This window comes from Lissotriton helveticus, chromosome 1_1 (assembly GCF_964261635.1).
Source record: "Lissotriton helveticus chromosome 1_1, aLisHel1.1, whole genome shotgun sequence".
NCBI lineage: Eukaryota > Metazoa > Chordata > Amphibia > Caudata > Salamandridae > Lissotriton > Lissotriton helveticus.
In genome coordinates this window covers 814,292,176-814,313,008 of record NC_136057.1, presented here as the reverse complement: position 1 = coordinate 814,313,008, position 20,833 = coordinate 814,292,176, and positions in this window count along the sequence as shown.

The following is a 20,833-nucleotide window of genomic DNA, read 5'->3' as shown; positions in this document are numbered from 1 at the left end:
ATAATACTATTACACAGGAGTGAGTGAGAGTAATGACAACCTTTTCTAAAATTCTTGAACATCATCTTTATAGCAATTACTAGAACACCTATATTTATTCACCTACATGAGTGCACTTATGATATATCTTGGTGGATTTAATATGCTTTTCCTCTGGCACCACAATGATGTAATGAGTATGTTTGTGATTACTTACTGACACAAGTGCCTATATCTTTTTCCACTGTAAGTATTGAGAAACAAGGGCAGTTTTATGCATATGTTTCAGTGACAGTATGCTTATGATGACTTAATGTACACAGAATCCCATACCACTCCCATTGTCACCAATAACACAAAAGGGCAGTTTTATGTATATATATCTGTGTTTTGTGGTTGCATTTGACACTTGTAAAGAAGTTATAGCTGATAATTAGACATCTGTCTGAGCCTATCATGAAAATTAAGTATGTCGAGTTGAAGTATGATTACTTTAATTTTATTTTGACTACTCCAAGTCCCCGTAAGAGTTTGACCTCAGGCGATGTCCTCCTCCATAGTGACTAGATGGTCTTGCTATCTATAAGTCAGGTCTGTTTGACACCTTTTATCACATGTGCAGTGAGCGTGCTGTACTTCCACATTTTTAGGTCGAACATTTGAGACCTCTTTTATATACTTTAGTATATACTTATATGTGTATGTACTTTGTGGGCTCTGGAGATCAGCCCTAAGACTTGTCTGCTTCCACTTAGGGACTTTTTTCTGTTCAACTGCCTCTATTTAATTGTCTTGATAGAAAACGACCAGTAGAGGTCAGCACAATACCAGAATTGCTTTCTGTGTGTTCAACTGCCTCTATTTAACTGTCTTGATAGAAAACGGCCAGTAGAGGTCAGTAAAATACCAGAATTGCTTTCTGATGAGGGACTTTATTTTTTCTATTTTTCTGGCAACTGAATCTATTTAACTTTCTTGATAGGAAACGTCCAGCAGAGGCGAGTAAAATACCAGAATCACTTTGGCATTCTCTAGATTCCAGTCCATAGAAATTGTCTTCCAAGAGCACCCATAGACAATACATTTTTTTTCAAATCTTGTATTTTCAGTGATATGGCCACCAAAGGCCCTGATTTTATATTAAAAACAGAGCCTTGGACTATACCCTTTCCAGCTGAAAGGCAATACTTCTTTCCATGTGTTTCCAAACCTGGCATGTCACGCAGTTTGGTGCTTACTTTCCCACCATGTTAAAGAACAAAAATGTTTTCAGCACCCAGGCTAATGTGCGGCATAGCTAAATACATATAAGGTCCCAAAGGCGAGACCGATTGCATTGCAAATGCTTGTTACACATACAAAAACTTTCATCTGCTTATGCTCTAGATATTAAATAGTTACTGCTGTTCACATCACCAGAGTAGTTGATAATGATACGTTGTGTTCTACTTTAGTTGGGCAGGTATTAACCTGTACTTTTATCTATAGGTGTTCATACTGCTTAGATTGGGTATTCATATTGTCCTAGAGAAAGCCCTAGACCCAGTATAGGCATGTTTGCGGCCTGAAACATGTAGGCACCATTTAGAATGCTTGGGACATAATTATCATCATTCATCCATTTTGGTAATTTTTAATCTTACCCTGTGTATCTATTAATAAAGGTAACTCCTTGTGATTTATACAGAGTTCATTTTGCAATGAGATCCTGATCCCTGACTATCTAGCTACTTTTATTAATAACTTTCTCCTACCAAGGTCGAGTCCACCCTGATAGTATCATCTTTTCAGGGTGAGATGAGATAACCTATCATGAAGCCTGCCACAAAATGTAGGTGAGACTTCCCTATACGATAGGAAAAGATATATTAGTCAGTGTAGTAATATAAGTGTTCTGATTATCAAAAAAATGTGATTTGACTATAAAAGGGTCAATCTGGTCACGATGCACTACATGAAAACACCTATCAAATAGGCCAGACTAGAAACCAGCACAATTCTAACGGAGCAGGTGTAGCATGCTACCTGTCTACTAATGTACATTGACAGGGTCAGTGGTATTAAGTATTAAATACATGTGGTTACAGTACAATGAACATAAAGTGAGTGAAGTAACAGCAAGTTATTTTTGTTCATTTATGTTGATGTCTTGCTAAAATATGTATGTGATATGGACTATGCCATCCACATTTACACAACTGGAAAGATTGGATGCTGTGGTAAAGTTTAACCTTATTCTGATGCCACAGTAGTATGGCGAAAGCCATAGTAGAAAAGAGAAATTAAGGACTTCCACAAAAATATATTTTTTTGCAGAATATCAGCAATTGTGTTTTAAAATCTTTCAATCGTATATCCAAAGGTCAATAGCTCTATATTGTTTTATAGGATGTGTGTGGAGAGCTAAGAGAACATTTCTAGAATTAACCCCTCATGTTTCTAGAGAATAAGGTTACCACATTGTTTCAAGTAAAAATCTTCCCTTCATGTTCCAGTGTAGGGAATTAAAAATATCAGCTGCGTCTGAATAGTGGAGCGAAGCAATAGGGACAATCAACGAGAATGCATTTGTTCATCTGAATTACAGGCAGCATACTCATCTATGGAACTGGCACCCTTCCGCAGTTTAGTAGCAAAGGGCTTTTCATTTTGCATGAAGGCAATGCCAGTATCAGCTGGTGGCAGTCAGAGATGTGAATTCGAAAGGAATAAGTGCCGATCTGTATGAAGCTGAAAGATCAGGTTTTCTGGTGAACATTTCAAATCAACACTTCATTCAGCTTGTGTGGATCTTTTGGTCTTCTTACCAGCGCCTCTCTTGTGAGAAGAATCAAACTCTGCCTATTGACATCTGATCAGGGCCAGACTGGCTTTTTCTCCCACCAGACATTCCCTCGGGGAGCTGGAGCCAGAGGGAACCGGTTTTGGCAAGCACAGTGTGCTTCAACAGAGCAAGAGAAAAAACGAGAGAGAGACATGGATAAAAGAGAATAGATGGAACAAAAGAGAGATATAGCAGCGAGAAGAAGGTTTGAGCAATTTTGCCAAGGTTGCTTTTGAGTCCCCTGTCTGGCGCTGCATCTGATGCTAGAAACAGTTGTAAGCATACGTTTGAAATGTGAATGTACAATGCTTTCAATCTCGCCGATGCTGATAGCCTGTTGAGACGAAATGTTTTCTACATAGAATTGGGCTTGCACCCCTGCCCTGAGTGCCTCAGCTACATGCAATATATGGATCCTTGGGCCCGATTTTTTCATCATGAAGGAAAACAGATCATGCATGTGCGCCATGTCTTAGGCCTGTTTAATGGATTGTGGTGTTGTTATATCTGGGGGCCACACAAAGCGTTAACCTGGTAGTGATAAAGAGCTACTGCCTTTACCCCAATTAGCATGAGCGTAGAGGTGGAAGCATAGTGTTTTTTTTACAGTGATCAATAAATTGAGCAGGTATTTTTACCTTTGTCATTGGAGTGTGGACTACTGGCCCAATCGTTTAAAGTTGTGCTACTGTGTACCTAACTCACCCGTGGGCTACCTCATAGTAGTATGTAGAGCTATGCAGCACTCATGATTGTATGTGCAGTGTGGTTTGATGTATATGTGCTTGTGCATGGGACAGTACATGAAGGTCTGTGGATTCCATATTGGAAGCCAGGGACCTCATATAGGCATGTGGTGGTACCGGAGCCATCATAGACACATTTGTGGATTGTCTTCATTCTTGAAACCTGAATGGGAAACAAACACTTGAGGAAGGGAGAGCCAAGCTCTATTGTGTGGTTCAAAAGTGTTTTTTGATTCTGTAAAGGTCATTGGACAGTAGGGCTTAGGCACATCTCAGGAATAATATAGGGCTCATAAGGGAATCATAAAGAAAATTGATGGAGGCTTGGTAACCTTTTGATAGGCATACATCAGTTAGGCTGACTTTCAGATGTGATCTTTTAGCTTAGCATGACTTTTGATTTGTGTGACCAGTCAGGTGATTGAGGCCTGCTACTCTCCCAGCTGTGTGAGAACACAACATAGAGGAGAATCAAGACCAATCACCCCGAGCCCTGGAGCACCAGCATCGGTCTGCCTGCCAAAACTGCAGGACTCTGTGAAGAGGAGAGATCCTGGAGGGAATGAGGTTCAGTGAGGATCTTGTCAAGTGGTTCCCTGAAGCAGAGTGTGGGATTCTGGGTCCCTATTGAGGACTGTTGCACGCCTCATGCTGTCTGAGCTTGTGCTGTGACCCCCCATTCCCAGGTGGGGAGATGTGGGAAAAATATACCGGAGCGGTGGGACAGCGTTGTGGCAGAAGTGGGTCATCACCTGCGCAGTGTTGTAACTTGAAGGGCCCATTGCCTAAAGAGCTGTATGTGAGTGGGGGATGCAGTGAATATTAGGGCTGTCACCTTGCTACAGCACTGTTAAAAGGAAGAAGGCCATTGTCCTTGGGCTGGGTTGTGACCCATAGGACTTGTCACCCAGAGTGTGCTGCTCACAGCCCCTGTTGCCAGGAGGCGGCCATGTCGAAGAAGAGAGCCATTGCCCTGGAGCAGCATGCTGTAGAGCAGCATAGTGGGTCATCACTGCCAGGGGAAGAGCACTGATTCCATCATCTGAACTCAGGAGCACCCAAGACTACATGCCAGACTCAGGAATACTTACTGCACAGTTGCAGGAAAGATATGGATATCTGCAGCCTCTCTGCAAAACCCAGACTTGTGCTCACCCCCAGGCTGTGGCCATATGCCCGAGCCTGCCAAACCTCAGCTCCAAGTGAGAACGGGTGTAAGAAACCGGGTGTTTGTTGCAGTACCACCCAACATTTGGATTTTGATGCAACTTGAGTGAGGTATACTTAGTACCAACCAATCACGTTCCCAGTACCAGTGTTCAGTGAAAATGCGCCGCCGCAGAGGAGCGGATCCGTGATGACAGTAAATCATAGTCATACGCGGACTGGTGGGTTCCTTATGAACAATTTAGTATTGGCAGTGAATGGGCATGCGATTGGGATATCAACCCACTCGGGTTAAATTTGGCACAATTTCAGGAGCAACATCAAAACCCACTGGGGCAACACGAATGCGGCACCACAATTACCATCAGGATTAGCAGGCCAACTGTAGGCGGAACATTTATTTATATAGGTGCCTGCATTGGTTTTTGTTGACTCTTGCCCAGCCTGTGAACAAGGGCAGGGAAGCCCAAAACGCATAAGGCTGCAATCTATTGACTTCATGTTTCATGCTGCGTTTTATGCAATCTTCATTAAAGGAAAAAACCCACCTGGTAGTGCAATTCCGTTGAGGGCAACCTTTTGTTTTGGAAATATATGTTTGATATATATATATATATATATTCACTGAAAAAATCATAGGTTTTACACCAGTTATAGTTAGCTGGGAATTTTATTCGCATAAAACCATTGGAATTCCCACGTTATAGTTAGTTGGACTCACTATAACTTGTACGTGCAATGCACTGCTGATGACGTCACATATTACATCACTCATGACATGGTCAGTGACATCACTCATGACATCACTGATGACACCATCCAGTGAATGTGTGTCTTTCTGAAAAATAAATAATAGTGAGTAATGTTTACATATTTAAATATATGTATTAATGTAACACTTTGTGTATAAGTTGCTGCATGGGTTGGTGTGTAGCTACATGTATAGGTATATGGGTTATTAGATGTTTTTCTTAGTAACAGTATAAGTGTTTGTATGGTTTGGTGGGAGTATTACTTAGCACATAGATGCATGAATGACTGACTCTCTGTTTGTATGTGTTTTCAATACAGCACATGTGCAGGACTGTATGGGTGGATGAGTGTGTATATGTGTATGTTAGTGAGTGAATGACTGTCTCACTAGTGTCTTTATCAGTAACTACATATTTTTTAATGTAGTATATGTGAATATTGATGTATATAAGTGAGTATATGTGAGAGTGAGGGATTGTAAGAGTTCCTTTTTAAATTAGTATGTGTTTCTATAAGTGATTGTTTAAGAGAGTAAGTATGTGTAAGTTTCCTTAAAAGTAAAGTGGTAGTGTGTGTATAACTGTATATGCAAATAAATGGATGTTTAATAGTTTATTTGCATGTGTGAGTATGTGTGACAGTATCTTTTGGATGACTGTCGGTGTGTAACAGGATGTATAGGTGTATCACTACATATGATGAGTGAGTATATGTATGACTGAATACATAGAACTGTTGGTGAATGAGTGGATGTGTATATAGATGGTGGAATTACTGAATTGGTTGTTGTAACTGGTATGGCTATCTCCATTTTTTTGAAAATTTTAGTTTCTATTTTTGAATATGTGTTTCAAGGGTTACATTACAGTGAAAGGAGGTCTGTCACTCTGTCACAAGGATGGTGTCATCAATGATGTCATGAGTGATGTCACTGACCATGTCATGAGTGATGTAATATGTGACGTCATCAGCAGTGCATTGCACGCGCAAGTTATAGTGAGTCCAACTAATTATAACCTGGGAATTTCAATGGTTTTATGCGAGTAAAATTCCCAGCTAACTATAACTGGTGTAAAACCTATGGTTTTTGAGTGAATTTAATAGGTTTTTTAAATGCTAATTCCCAACTATAACTGGTGTGAAACCTATGGTTTTTTCAGTGAATTTCATCGTTTTTTTAATAGTAAATCTCTATAGGTATGAAATAATATTTTTTATAATGAATTTTATATTGAATAAATATGTAATTTTTTAAAAATATTTTTTGCCCGGAGCGCTCCCGGGGCGCGTACCGGTGACGCATGGGTAAGCGCAATGTTACGGCGTGCCCCGGGGCGCGTACCGGTGAGCGTCCCGTTAGCGCTATTCCTGCGAACGAAAACATCGTGACATATCGCGTAGCCGCGTGATGCGTCATATGACGCACTGCGTAAGCGCACCCAGAAGCACGCGATCGCATACGATCGCGCAACGTATGCGCCCCAACGCGCTTACGCTACGTGCTCCGGGACGCGCCCCACGTGGAAGAAAGGTCACTAACGTGCAGCCGGTGTTTGCAGGCATAAAATTTCTATGCGTGGACTGTGATGAACTGCTCTGTTATGGGGAGCAGAGCGTTGAACTCATTGCTATAAAGAGACAGGAACACCGCTGCCCTCCCCGTCCCTAATTTTTCACAAATTTTTGCTCCTGGTGAGCAGTTTTGTAATCCCTGTTTTTGTTTTTCCTCTGAAAAAATCCCAAAAAACCATAAAATCGTTAAAAAAAGTATTAAAAAATATTTAAAAAAAAGAAAAAAAAAGTTCTTTTCAGAACTACCTCCAATTTATAAAAAAAATGGTACATTTTTTAAAAACTCTGTCATTCTTTTTTCTCCATAGTACGCTCCCCGGTACGCTCCCCGGTGCGCGTACCGGGCGCTCCCCCCGTGAAAATCGATTTTTTTTTTCTTTTTCGCGGGACCCTTTTATGGCCCCCACATCAAACCTAGGGGGTCAGGGGGGGTGTACCCTGCCCCCTTTTGGTCATTTCCCTCTTTTGTTTTTAGCCACCTCTTGTGTCTCGGTCCTACCGAGACACAAGATGGCGGCCACTCCGGACTGTGTCGAATGTTTACAGACACCCGAGAGCCAATCAGCTTCCCGTGCGCAAGTCCCGTGGCGCGCCCGGAGCGCTCCCCGGTGCGCGTACCGGGGCGCGGCTATAGATATATACATTTTTTTTAACCTAAATTACTCAAAATCCTCTGGAGCACATATCTTGAGACATAGCAAAGGCACATCGGGCTACCAGTCCCTACAATTTTGCCAAGTTTGGTGAAAATCCATTCAGCCGTTCGAGCTAAAAGTGCGACCGACCGCCCTATGGAAATTAACATGGGGAAAACACGTTTTGGGACCCCCCTTTTATCTCGGCCCCCACTTGACGAATCCCCCCAAATTTTTCAGAGAAGGAGCGGAGCGCCGCGAGGCAAAGTTGCTGAAAAATTCAGGCCGATTCCTCAACCGGCGCCAAAGTTATTCCAAATAGAATGTTGCGATTTCCCTATGGAAATCAATCCTAACTATAACTACCTACTGGCGACTGCCAGTAGGTAATATATATATATAAATATATATATATATTTGTATATATCCAACTCCAAAGTTTGGCGCGAAGCATAAGTGGCCGCTTGCAGCGGCGGGCCAAGACGGGAGCGCCACTCCCAACGTATTCACAGCACACGTTCTGCAATCTTGAAAGAACGACGTCCAGGCCAGCTAAGTTTTCAAAAACCGGTGTTTATTCACAGCCCACTCAACGTTTCGGGAACCACTTCCCTTGCTCACGAGTGATCATGTCTGTTTACATCCAGTGTTTTATGGTATGACATGTGATCAGAAAAAAGTAAACATAATAAACAGACTCCCAATTCGTTCGTTTTCTGGAGCTGCGAGGACAGACTTATATACATAGTCAGTAGAACGTGGCACATTTTTCATTCCTCATTTAAATAAATGAAATAAGCATATGCGTCCATTAATTGTAAAATATAGTTTAAAATAAATTAAATTAAATCAATTAACAGAATTCCATACTTGCATTGGCGGTCTGCTGTGGCCATACTTATACTGCTCGGGGTTAAACACTGTTTCTCCTTTGTTAACCCTAATGGTGATGTGGTAGTATTGTCACGTGATTCCATGCCCCAGTGGGCAAACCAAACAGACAAATCATTGTCAATTTATACTTTGCATAAGCCATGCAGTGTCAGTTTAGCATACTCCAAGTTGACTCACTCGAGGTAGTTCAAATCCTGCTGCTCACGTCGTGAATACTACTCTAATATAGCCCAAGTGGGCATAAAGGTCACCAGTTCTCAGTCAATAGCCAATCATTTACCACTTGACGCATTGTGTCACATTCTTTCCGTGCTGCATTAGTTGTCTCACACTCTCCCAAAATAAACGTTTTAAGGTACCTGTAAAATAAATAAATACAGTGATTAACTTGATTTAAGTAATCTTCCTACCAACCATTAAAAACAACAAAATACTTTGAAACAGCCAGAAACATTATTACATGTGATTATCATACACTGTCAGTTTTCATCCAAGGTGGACACTCAATGCCTCATCCGAATTGACATCAATTGCCCAAAGATGTCCTTTAAAAGCATTTCCAGACCTACCCCAGTCAAAGTGCCCAGGTCATTTCCACCACAGTGCACAATTATAAGGTCAGGGTGTGGTAGATGCATAAAGGATTTTACCAATGGTATCAATTGGTGACATCTCAATCCTCTCTGGCCAATCCACATAATATCCACATTTGGTAAATCAAGGTTGGGAATACCTCTGCTAGCTGCATATTTTTCACTCCTGTGAACAAAGCTATGACCCACAATCCAGACTTTTGGCATCTTCAAGGTAGATGTGGTTGTATTCAGATGAGTTGTGGAAATAAAATGGCAGCTTGAAAGTAGGAGTTATGAAAAAAAAGTGGTTGAGATGCAGTGCCCTTGAAAGAGAAGACATGATTTGTGATTTTTAAAGTTCTCCACTGACAATTAGGGTGCATGCTTTTGTTTTTTGAAAGAAGTAATTGTAATGGTTGAGAAAAAGTCATTTAAAGAAACATTGCACATGATTACCTAGTACATTGAGAGGTCAAACACCCTTGCTGGGTTCATTTGCAACATAGTATCATGAACTTTTCACCTGTGTACTGAGTTAGGTGGGAGTTACCATGGTAGCAGGCTGAATGAGCACTGGGGGGATGGGTGAATATTATGTGAGTTTGAAAGTGTTGAAATGTTAAACCAATTAAAATGTCAGTTTGGTTTTGAAATAGTGTGGGAAGAATTTTGATTGGTTAAGTCCCGGGATATGTGTGAAGAATTACAGGGAATCAGGGCCATTTGTGGTCGCAGTGTTTGAGGTGCATTTCCGAGATTCTGCTTAGGAAAATCTGGTGTGTGTCACTGACACTGATCTAAATCTTCAACAGCATTTTTAAAGGTGAGTAATGATTCATTTAATATATATAGAGTGCTGTATGCACGATGGGGAAGATTAAGAAGCATATTGGGCTTGTTTATTCTTGCATTGTGTCTCATGTTACTATGTAATGCTGCCAAAAAATGAATGGTGCATATTGGAAATGTATTTTGGAAATGAGTCAGGTTTCTGCCTTGTAATGTAGTGGTCATTTAAATGGGCTGTGCTCTGTGTCTAAAACGATTTACTATGCTACATGTTTTTTGGTAAAATGTATGGCTTTTACATTTTTGACAAGGATCACACTGAGTGTCTGTGTCAATTAAGGAATTATATTTTCACCTTTTTCTATAATGTCACCTGTGTCTCCTCACAGTTTGCATCTCTTAGCTTATAAGCTACTGTTTCTTTTTGCAGTGTGTCTCATGTTTCTCACATGCTCAGAATAGCCTAACTAACAGAATGCACCTACTTCTCTAGTATAAGTGTCAGACTATTTTGACCAGGATCACAGACAGTGTCTGGGTGAAAGAAAGAATTATATTTGTACATTTTTCTTTAATCTGTAAAGATGGTGCAGAGAGATGGTCAGATGGTATGAGCACAGACACACATAGTGGAGGCATAGACAGACATGGTAGATTACATGTAACATCCTGGTCATGTGTCTAAGATCACACTGTGAGTCAAGCTTGATTTTAAATTAATCTGGGTGAATAATTTGCTTAGTTGATGTGTATACAAATATGGGAATACATGTATTCTTGAAGTCAGTTAGGCTTTAGGATATGTACTAGTAGAGATTCTTAGGCAGCATGTCTGTCAGGCCTCTTAGTTCACAAATAGGCTCTAATCTGTGTAATAAACATCCAGGGTGTGCTGTTGAAATGAAAAAGGAATGTTATGTCTTGCTTATATAAATATGGTCTGTTTTTTGCCAGTAGAGACAGTGAGACAGTATGAGCACAGACACACATAGTGGAGGCAGAGACAGACATGGTACATTACATGTAACATTCTGGTCATGTGCCTAAGATCACACTGTGAGTCAAGATTGATTTTAAATGAATCTGGGTGAATAATTTGCTTAGTTGATGTGTATAAAAATATGGGAATACATTTATTCTTGAAGTCATTTTGGCTTTAGGATATGTACTAGTAGAGAATCTTAGGCAGCATGTCTGTCAGGCCTCCTAGTCCACAAATAGGCTCTAAGCTGTGTAATAAAGATCCAGGGTGTGCTGTTGAAATGAAAAGGGAATGTTATGTCTTGCTTATATATATATGGTCTGTTTTTTGCCAGTAGAGACAGTGAGATAGTATGAGCACAGACACACATAGTGGAGGCAGAGACAGACATGGTAGATTACATGTAACATCCTGGTCATGTGTCTAAGATCACACTGTGAGTCAAGCTTGATTTTAAATGTATCTGGGTGAATAATTTGCATAGTTGATGTGTTTAAAAATATGGGAATACATGTATTCTTGAAGTCAGTTAGGGGTAGCATCTTGTAACTTGCCTGATTGTTGCAGACTTTGCCGCTGGGGACCCCGGGTGGAGGGCTGCTGCCATTTTTTGCTGCTTGACCTGCTGGGGTTGCCGCCTGCCTCCCGCTGCCCGCCCCCACTGCCATCTGGGGAAGTGCCCGCCGCGGCGTGGAGTGCAGGTCAGGGGACTGCAATCCCCAGCAGCCCAGGGAACCATGTGACCGCATCCTAGCGCCAGGAGGCGCATAAAACTATCATCAGCCCTGCTGAGTGGGGGGAGCATCTTGGAACTTGCCTGATTGTTTCGGACTTTGCCGCTGGGGACCCCGGGTGGAGGGCTGCTGCCATTTTTTGCTGCTGGACCTGCTGGGGTTTCCGCCTGCCTCCCGCTGCCCGCTCCCACTGCCATCTGGGGAAGCGCCGGCCGCCGCGTGGAGTGCAGGTCAGGGACTACAATCCCCAGCAGCCCAGGGAACCACGTGACTGCATCCTAGCACCAGGAGGCGCATAAAACTATCGTCAGCCCTGCTGAGTGGGGGGAGTATCTTGGAATTTGCCTGATTGTTGCGGACTTTGCCGCTCGGGACCCTGGGTGGAGGGCTGCTGCCATTTTTTGCTGCTTGACCTGCTGGGGTTGCCGCCTGCCTCCCGCTGCCCGCTCCCACTGCCATCTGGGGAAGCGCCGGTCGCCGCATGGAGTGCAGGTCAGGGGACTGCAATCCCCAGCAGCCCAGGGAACCACGTGACCGCATCCTAGCGCCAGGAGGCGCATAAAACTATTGTCAGCCCTGCTGAGTGGGGGAGCATCTTGGAACTTGCCTGATTGTTGCGGACTTTGCCGCTGGGGACCCCGGGTGGAGGGCTGCTGCCATTTTTTGCTGCTTGACCTGCTGGGGTTGCCGCCTGCCTCCCGCTGCCTACTCCCACTGCCACCTGGGGAAACGCCGGCCGCCGCGTGGAGTGCAGGTCAGGGGACTGCAATCCCCAGCAGCCCAGGGAACCACGTGACCGCATCCTAGCACCAGGAGGCGCATAAAACTATCATCAGCCCTCCCTCGCGGGACGCGAGCGGGATGCCGGGCTAAGCCCGGGCAAAGGGCGGGCCCTCCGTGGCCCTCAGAGGCCTGAGGAGGACGGGACGGGCCACGCCCCTTGGCCCTATAAGAAGAGGTAAAGCTACCGATTGACTTTTGTACTGGACAGTAGTACTTGCTTAAATTCTAATAATTCCATCATATTCAATCCATACTATGACCCGCAACGGGGTTGCCATTAAAATAGCCCTTCGGTCGGATTCTTCCCCCAGGATGCTAGACAAGCACACAAATAGTACCTTCTTACCTACGCGTAGAGATGCCGATAAAAATAATTCCGATCAGCTTATCGACAGTCCAACTAGTAATCAATCCCCTCCACAAATAACCAGTACAGCGTGTAGCCTCTCACTGTTGGAGGAATTAAATGTTCTGTGTAAGACCAGGTACGCCCCATTAGGATTACCCTCCCCACCAAATAACACTATCCCGTTAGCTCCTAATGAGAGTGTGCTGGAACCCTTTTCCATTTTCACAAAAGCCAATACCCAAAGTTTAGAACCCGTTCGGGCTACATCCGCCAAAAGGAAGCATGAGGGGGATAAATATAATGGGGGCCAATCCAAATTACAAAAACTACATAATGGGCCCCCAAGTCCAACTTTGCCCCCTACCAATTACCCCCCACCTCTAGAGGTAGCTAAAAAATTAGACGACATAGCACCCTCTTCCCAGACGGCCTTATTGTCCATGATCGAACAATTAATCAAATCTACTATACACCCTCTGATTGACAAAATTAACACTCTGCGGGATAGACTGACAGGGATTGAGGAAACAATCAAATTTAGTTTGTTACCTCCTACCCATGCTACAATATCTAATCATCCCTTGTCAAGTGCTCCTCCTAATGCGCCTAAACAAACCACACAAAACAAAGTTGACCAAACCCAAGTACTAGTTCCCACCTCTTTGCCTTCAAATGTTCCTAAAACCCCTCTTAAACCCACTACAACGCACAATATTGTTTCCCAGAGTAGAGCGCAACAGGGTTTCTCGAATTCATCTACCTCCAGAGGCCGCTCCATTCGTGTGCGTTCTCTCGGGAGTCCCGCAACTCAAGCAGGGTAAATCAGAGAGACAACATGACTTGTTAAATAAGGTCAAATTTTGGCTATCAAAAAATAGACCCCTGCCCCATGATCTTGACGGCAGGATTATGAGTGTGAGGAGAGTGGGTTGGCTAGGTCCCCTCCCAAAAGACATCACTGGTGACTTGGTATTAATAAGATTTAGGAGTAGACATATTGTTCCATACCTCCAAACTTGGCCACCCAAAGAAGGTGATGGCCTCATATGTATCTGGGATCTACACGATTTCTACCCAAACACCTCTTATATCTCTCCTCCAAGACCAACGGCTGAGGATAACACCAGGCTGGGTAGAGGACTTTGCTTACCGTATTGTTGTAGTATCCCCGCGCTTAACAGATTAGACTTACCGCATAATAGTCTTAAGTACTGCAACCCCTATCAACTTTCTTTTTGATGTAATGGAAGATCTGTTTACACGAATCCTGTAAAGTATGTTAATATCAAGATAGCTATATGTACAGGGTGAGCAAATGTTTTTAACTTTCAATTTGTAGATAATGTGTGCGGGAGAAGTATTTTCCTGTTGCCGGTGTGCAGTTCCTTTGAGTGGGAGTTTGCAGCGAGTGAAGGACTGAACAATTAAAGCGCCGTAGCCGCCTCAGCGCATATGATTGGAAAAGCGCACTTTGGCAGCGCTCTTTGAAAATCCCTGGCAGCGCATTTTGGCAGCGCTATCTTCAAACAACAGCTCGCGTTTCCTGCTTCGCGGGAAACACTCGCCTGGGTGTGCCTGTGAAAGGCAGGTCTGTAACAAACTACACTGACCAGAAGCCTCGACGGACAGGACCAGTCCCTGCCACGCCCCCCTCACCTGGCTTCATTAACTCCAGAAGCCGCCATAGAGGTGGAGAAGTATTTTCCTGTTGCCGGTGTGCAGTTCCTTTGAGTGGGAGTTTGCAGCGAGTGAAGGACTGAACAATTAAAGCGCCGTAGCCGCCTCAGCGCATATGATTGGAAAAGCGCACTTTGGCAGCGCTCTTTGAAAATCCCTGGCAGCGCATTTTGGCAGCGCTATCTTCAAACAACAGCTCGCGTTTCCCGCTTCGCGGGAAACACTCGCCTGGGTGTGCCTGTGAAAGGCAGGTCTGTAACAAACTACACTGACCAGAAGCCTCGACGGACAGGACCAGTCCCTGCCACGCCCCCCTCACCTGGCTTCATTAACTCCAGAAGCCGCCATAGAGGTGGAGAAGTATTTTCCTGTTGCCGGTGTGCAGTTCCTTTGAGTGGGAGTTTGCAGCGAGTGAAGGACTGAACAATTAAAGCGCCGTAGCCGCCTCAGCGCATATGATTGGAAAAGCGCACTTTGGCAGCGCTCTTTGAAAATCCCTGGCAGCGCATTTTGGCAGCGCTATCTTCAAACAACAGCTCGCGTTTCCCGCTTCGCGGGAAACACTCGCCTGGGTGTGCCTGTGAAAGGCAGGTCTGTAACAAACTACACTGACCAGAAGCCTTGACGGACAGGACCAGTCCCTGCCACGCCCCCCTCACCTGGCTTCATTAACTCCAGAAGATCCCGCACCGCGGGACGCGCGCGGGCGACGCCGGGCTAAGCCCGGGCAAAGGGCGGGCCCTCTGTGGCCCTCAGTGGCCGAGGTAGGCTGGGCTGGGCCCGGTTACTTACATTGACTGCGTTATTTTAATTGTGTTTTTTCGAGACTTTTTGATATTGGCTGGACGGTCAGAGGAAGAGTTACCTATTGAAATTGTGCCGCCATCTTCTTGAACTGTTTATTTCGTCAGTCTCTATTGGATCTCCAGGATTATATGTTTTATTGTGGAGTACTATCTTAATATTTTATATTAACTCTTCTGGAGGTTTAGCATTTTTTGTACCACTAGTTTGTGAGTTAATCCTTTAAAAAATGTTTAAAAATTGCGTTCTGGGAGGGAAGTTGGAGGCATATTAGCCTCACAAACAAAACCTGTTCGCATAAGAAACAAATCTGTAAATAACCCCCCATTGAAGGGTCAATGCCAACTATTTGATCTCTGGGATTTCCCGACCCACAAGATCTCTAATCTGTCCACGAATAAAGCCACTGGTGTGACGGCCCAGGAGGTTTTTACTTCTGTTTCTACGTCTCCCCCGCCTATTTTGGTGCAGCCTTCAGTCTTACAATCTGCACTAGCGGTGTCTTCTCCTCTTGTTCATGTTGAGGGGAAGGGAGAAAGTAGGGTTGATCTTGTTGAACCTGAAGGGGATCCCAGGAACCATCGATTGCTGTCTCATACTCCGCAGAATGATAGGTCGGGCGGTGGCTCGTTATGTCTATCGAACGACCGCGCACTCTGTGGTCGGTATGTAAATATAGCTAAAGTGGAAAGTCAGGCCCCTATTAGATTGTCGGGGGGTGCGACTCCTTCTGGGCTTATGTTGTATAGTAGTACCCCCTCTTTAAATGGTCAGGACACGTCTAATTTGTTAGATGCTTCTGGGTCTTTGGGTCTTAATCTATCGGGTATATGCCATCCTCAGGAGGCGTGTGAAAAACCTATTTCTGAATCCATGATTGCCTTGGAACAATTATTATCCTCGATTTTAGCCCTATTGGGGAAATTTGTTGGCAGCTCAGATTGCATCTTGGATTCAGTTACCCAAATCTTGAAGGCTCTGTTACAAAAATCATCTGATACGAGAGGTGTTTTTTCTCCTATGACTCAACATAGTCAGCCAGTGGGAGAAATAAATGCCCCTTTAGAAGTCGCTAACACGAAGGATGTGGCGGCATCTTTGCAAATACACACTGTAGCTATCCCCTTAACTGCAGCGCCAAATTGTATTAAGAACTCAGTTTTAGAGATTGAGGAAGAAAATAAATCCATCTCTGGGTCTAAAGGGGTTCAAGATCTTTTTCCCATCTTTACGTCTGAGAATAGAAAAGACGCGAATGATACTAAACAAGAGGTAAAGGTAAAAATTGCCAAACATGGAAACAATAAAGGGAACAAAAAGAAACCAATTCGAAAGTATAGGAAGAAAAGGCAGCGTCGAATAATTTTCCAAAATTGTTCGGCCGAAGTGGAGAATGAAGTAGTGGCCTTGGAATCCTGCTCATTATCCGCAAAGGCGGATGCTGAGTGGAACTCCATCATTTCTTCACCTTTAAAAAGTGATAGTGTACCTGGTCCATCAACATCTCTGGAAGTTTTGTCACAAATAGGGGGTTATTTTCCACGTCAGACTCTACCGCCTGCGAGTGGAGACCCAAATTATTGTCCATCTGGCCTTCTAAACCCCTTGGCTCCTCCTTTCTCTATAGTTCTAGAGACGGATGATGGCCTTATAGCGGATCGCCCCCAAATAACATTAAAAGCTCCAGTGGACACTCTTGTTTTAGACTTTCTTCCTCTATTTGATGTGGACCTTCCCCTAAACAGAGCTTGGCTACTTAAGCGCTTCAGTGAGAGTGAAAGTCTCCACCATATCCAAACTAGGGACATTGAGTTGGTCACCCTGTTTGGGGAAGTCAAGGTCTCCAGTATAAGGGTTACATTTTATTCACCTATTATTGTAGACCTAATACTGCAGCAAGCTGAGTTCTTTCAACGCACAGGTATTGATATCCTCCCGATCTGTAACCTGGGAAATATTAATCACTCCTCTGGGGAGGTACCTGGAAGAGATAAGATTAAGGGGGTAGCCTCTTCCCTTGAGGATCTGAAGATTCGGGTCTCTAAGGGAAAACGCTCGGTCCTGCAAGTGAAGCCACTTCTGCTAACGCAGACTGCCTCTCTTACAGAGGATAATGATCGGTGGAACTGGCTGCATAGTGCCTTAACTACAAAAACTAAAGATAATCCCAGATTGTTTCAGCATCTTTAACACCTCGCTGAAAATTATTTCCTGGAACGCGTCAGGGATTCATAGCAGCCCAGAGAAATTTGGACTCCTTTTTTCGTTAGGAGCTAATGTGATTTGTTTACAGGAAACTTGGTGTGTCAATATGTTGAATGTTTCTAAGGACTATTATGTCTTGGAAGTGCCTGCTGCCCCTTCCAAGAAAGGGCACGCTAGGGGGGGAATCGCCTGTTTATTATCTAATAAATTCCAATGGAGATTCTCCCATTATATTGATTCCAGTAAACTTTTCCATGCTATAACTATTGAAAACCTGTTTAATGTTGGCATAAAAGCCCCCATCGTGATTTTAAATGTGTATATTCCTCCAGAAGAGCGTTTTAATGTGTTAATGAAGCAGGTATTTCGTTATGTAGATCAAATTAAAAATGTTCCACTTCCCCCGGAAGTTATGATTGTGGGCGATCTGAATTGTAAGATTTCCAACGTTAGTCTGGAGCTCTTTAGGAATAAGTCCAAGGAAGAGGCGTATTTTGTTCCTCAAGCTCTCTTTCCTGAAAAGTCAGTGACAAATAAAAGAAGGAAGATCCTGTTAAAAGAATTATTGGCTGTCGATGGGCTTATACTAAATGGGAGATTCCCGTCGGACGTCCCTGCAAAATTCACTCACAAGTCTCCCTTTGGGTCTTCCATCTTAGACTATGTCATTGCTGACTATGGCCTGTTTCCATTTATTCTTGACCTTAAGACTATACCTACCCCTCTGAGTGACCATACTATACTATTTGTAACTATTTCCTTAAATTCCCTGCCTACTGCACCGTGGTCCCTTATAGGCAGTGATCCTGCCTTTCATGTTTCATCGGGAAGGTGCTTTTGGAATTCATCAGCCATCAATGGGGTGCAGGACTTTCTATCCGATACCCTTTTAGTTTTAAATGAGTGGCGTGGAAATGAAATAGTATTCTTTGAAGAATTTTTGCGGAAGATTATTTCTTATGCTAATAAATCTTCAAGATCGAGAAGAGGGGTTGTGGTTCCCAGTACATTGTGTATCTTAAATAAAGAAATTAACAATTTAGTCCGGGAACAATATTTAGATCGAGGTACGGAACGTGGAAAAGAGATCTCCAGGCTAAAAAGAAAGAGAAGCAGACTTAAGTCAAAACTAAAAAAGGGCAAGGAAGACAAAGTCTGGATTGATTTAAGGGAATCTGTTGCTCACGGTAGGATTAGAGATTTTTGGGCAATAATTGGTAAGGGGTGTGGGTCTAGATTGAGCCCCTCCCCTATCCCTATAGCGGAAGAGGTATGGTCCATTTATATCCGGGACCTTTATGCAGGGAATTGTTCTTCTGATATTATTGCCTTTGATGATATTATAGGTGATGATATCACTATCGGTTTGACTGCAGATGGCCTTATGAACTATCCTTCTGAAAAGGAAATTGAGATGGCCATAAAAAATATGCGTGTCTCCGGGGCAATGGGCCCAGATGAACTCCCCATGACGGTCCTCAAACAGGATCCTGTAAGGTGGAGTAAAATTTTGTACCCCTTGTATAAAGCTTGCTTTATGTCTAGAACGGTACCTACCTCTTGGAGGGGGAGTATCCTGGTCCCCATTTTTAAGAAGGGAACTAGGGATTGCCCAAGTAATTACCGTTTGATTGCTCTCCTCGATTCAATCGGAAAGGTTTTTGCGAAATGTCTTTTAGTATCCCTCTCCGCTTGGGTTGAGGAAAACAATATCCTGCCGCTTGAACAGACTGGCTTCCGCAGGAACCACGGAACGCTGGATAATCTTACCGCTCTTCATGTGGTTACGGATAAATATGTACAGGTGAGGCGGGGGCAGTGTATGCAGCTTTTATAGATTTCTCCACGGCATTCGACAAAGTGGACCGTGGAATCCTGTGGAGAAAATTGGCTGCGCTTGGTCTCCCGTCTCATCTGTTGGAGTTGGTGCGGGCTCTCCATACAGAGACTTGGTGTAGGGTCCTGCTCGGGGGTGAAGGGGGGCTATCTGACCCAATTCCATCGGGTAATGGCCTTAAACAAGGATGTTTATTAGCTCCCCTCTTGTTCTCCTTATATACGGCTGACCTGCCCGCCGCTTTATCTGCCACAGAGGGCATCGCCCCATTGGTGGGGGGGACCCCAATATCTTGTTTGATGTATGCCGATGATGTTCTTATTCTTGATTTAACTCCCAAAGGACTCTCAAATCGGCTGCATGCTCTCCATAGTTATGCTGTGGCTCATTGCATGAAGATTAACATAACCAAAAGTAAAGTCATGTGTATAGTAGGCAAGAAGAGGTGTCGAGCGGCAGATTTTGGTTGGTTTATCGGGGGGCAAAAATTGGAGGTTGTAAAGTCTTATATTTTTTTGGGGAAAATCGTTACGGCTAATTTGAGCGAGAAGCTGCATATAGAGCATTGCTCTCGTAAAGCTCTAGCCCATGGCAAAGGTTTAAACTCATTATACCATGCAACGGGGAAACGGCACTTTCCGATTCTATTGGAAGTGTACAGATCAAAAATCCCCGCAACAATTCTTTATGGTATTGAGTTAATAGAGGTGAAAAAGTGGGACTTTTGCCATAAGATTGAGGGGAAACTCTTAAGATCGCTTTCTTCCTTAAATACTGCTTGCTCTCTGTCTGCCTGCAGGCTCGACTATGGTCTAAGGAGCAGTTGGGTACAGGGATTATGTGCCCTAGTAAGATGGGTGGCCTGTCTTGCGAGAGCAGAAGTCGGGACATTGAGAGCTCTCCTCAAAAGTGAATTACTGGGTAATTTTAAAGAGTTTTCTCAACTGGTTCGTAATTTTAGAAAAGCCGTAACTCTTTTAAAATGAGATGAAACCACTCTTTTTGTGTATTCCCCTTTACAGTTAAAACTTGTTTTAAAAGCAGCCTCTTGGGACCTTTGCTTTCAATCGGATAAAAAGTTAATTAGTGGAAAAAGGAATGCAGATATCCTTTTCGACACTTATCTGATGAAGCAGCCACAATTCTATGTGCGTTGGTCCCTTCCTCACGGTATTCGTAGATTTTGGTTTCTGCTACGCTACGACCTAATACCATTAAATCTTTTGTTATCTAAATGGTATGGCTCCTCCTCTTTGTGCAATCTATGTAATTTGAATACTCAGGACTGTATGCATGTTTTACTGATTTGCCCGGCGCTATGTAAATTGCGCACTAGATGGTTAAAAGTTATTTGTCTCCGTCTGGGCATTCTCACTTTGAATGATTTTGTTCATGCACTTTATTGTCCCCCCAATGAAATGTTCTGCTTCCACATTTTTAAAATTTTTAAAGGTTTTTTAGCTATTTATTAATAATCCATGGAGATTCTTTTTGGCTTGTCAATTTTCTCAGTTCTGATGTGTATGTT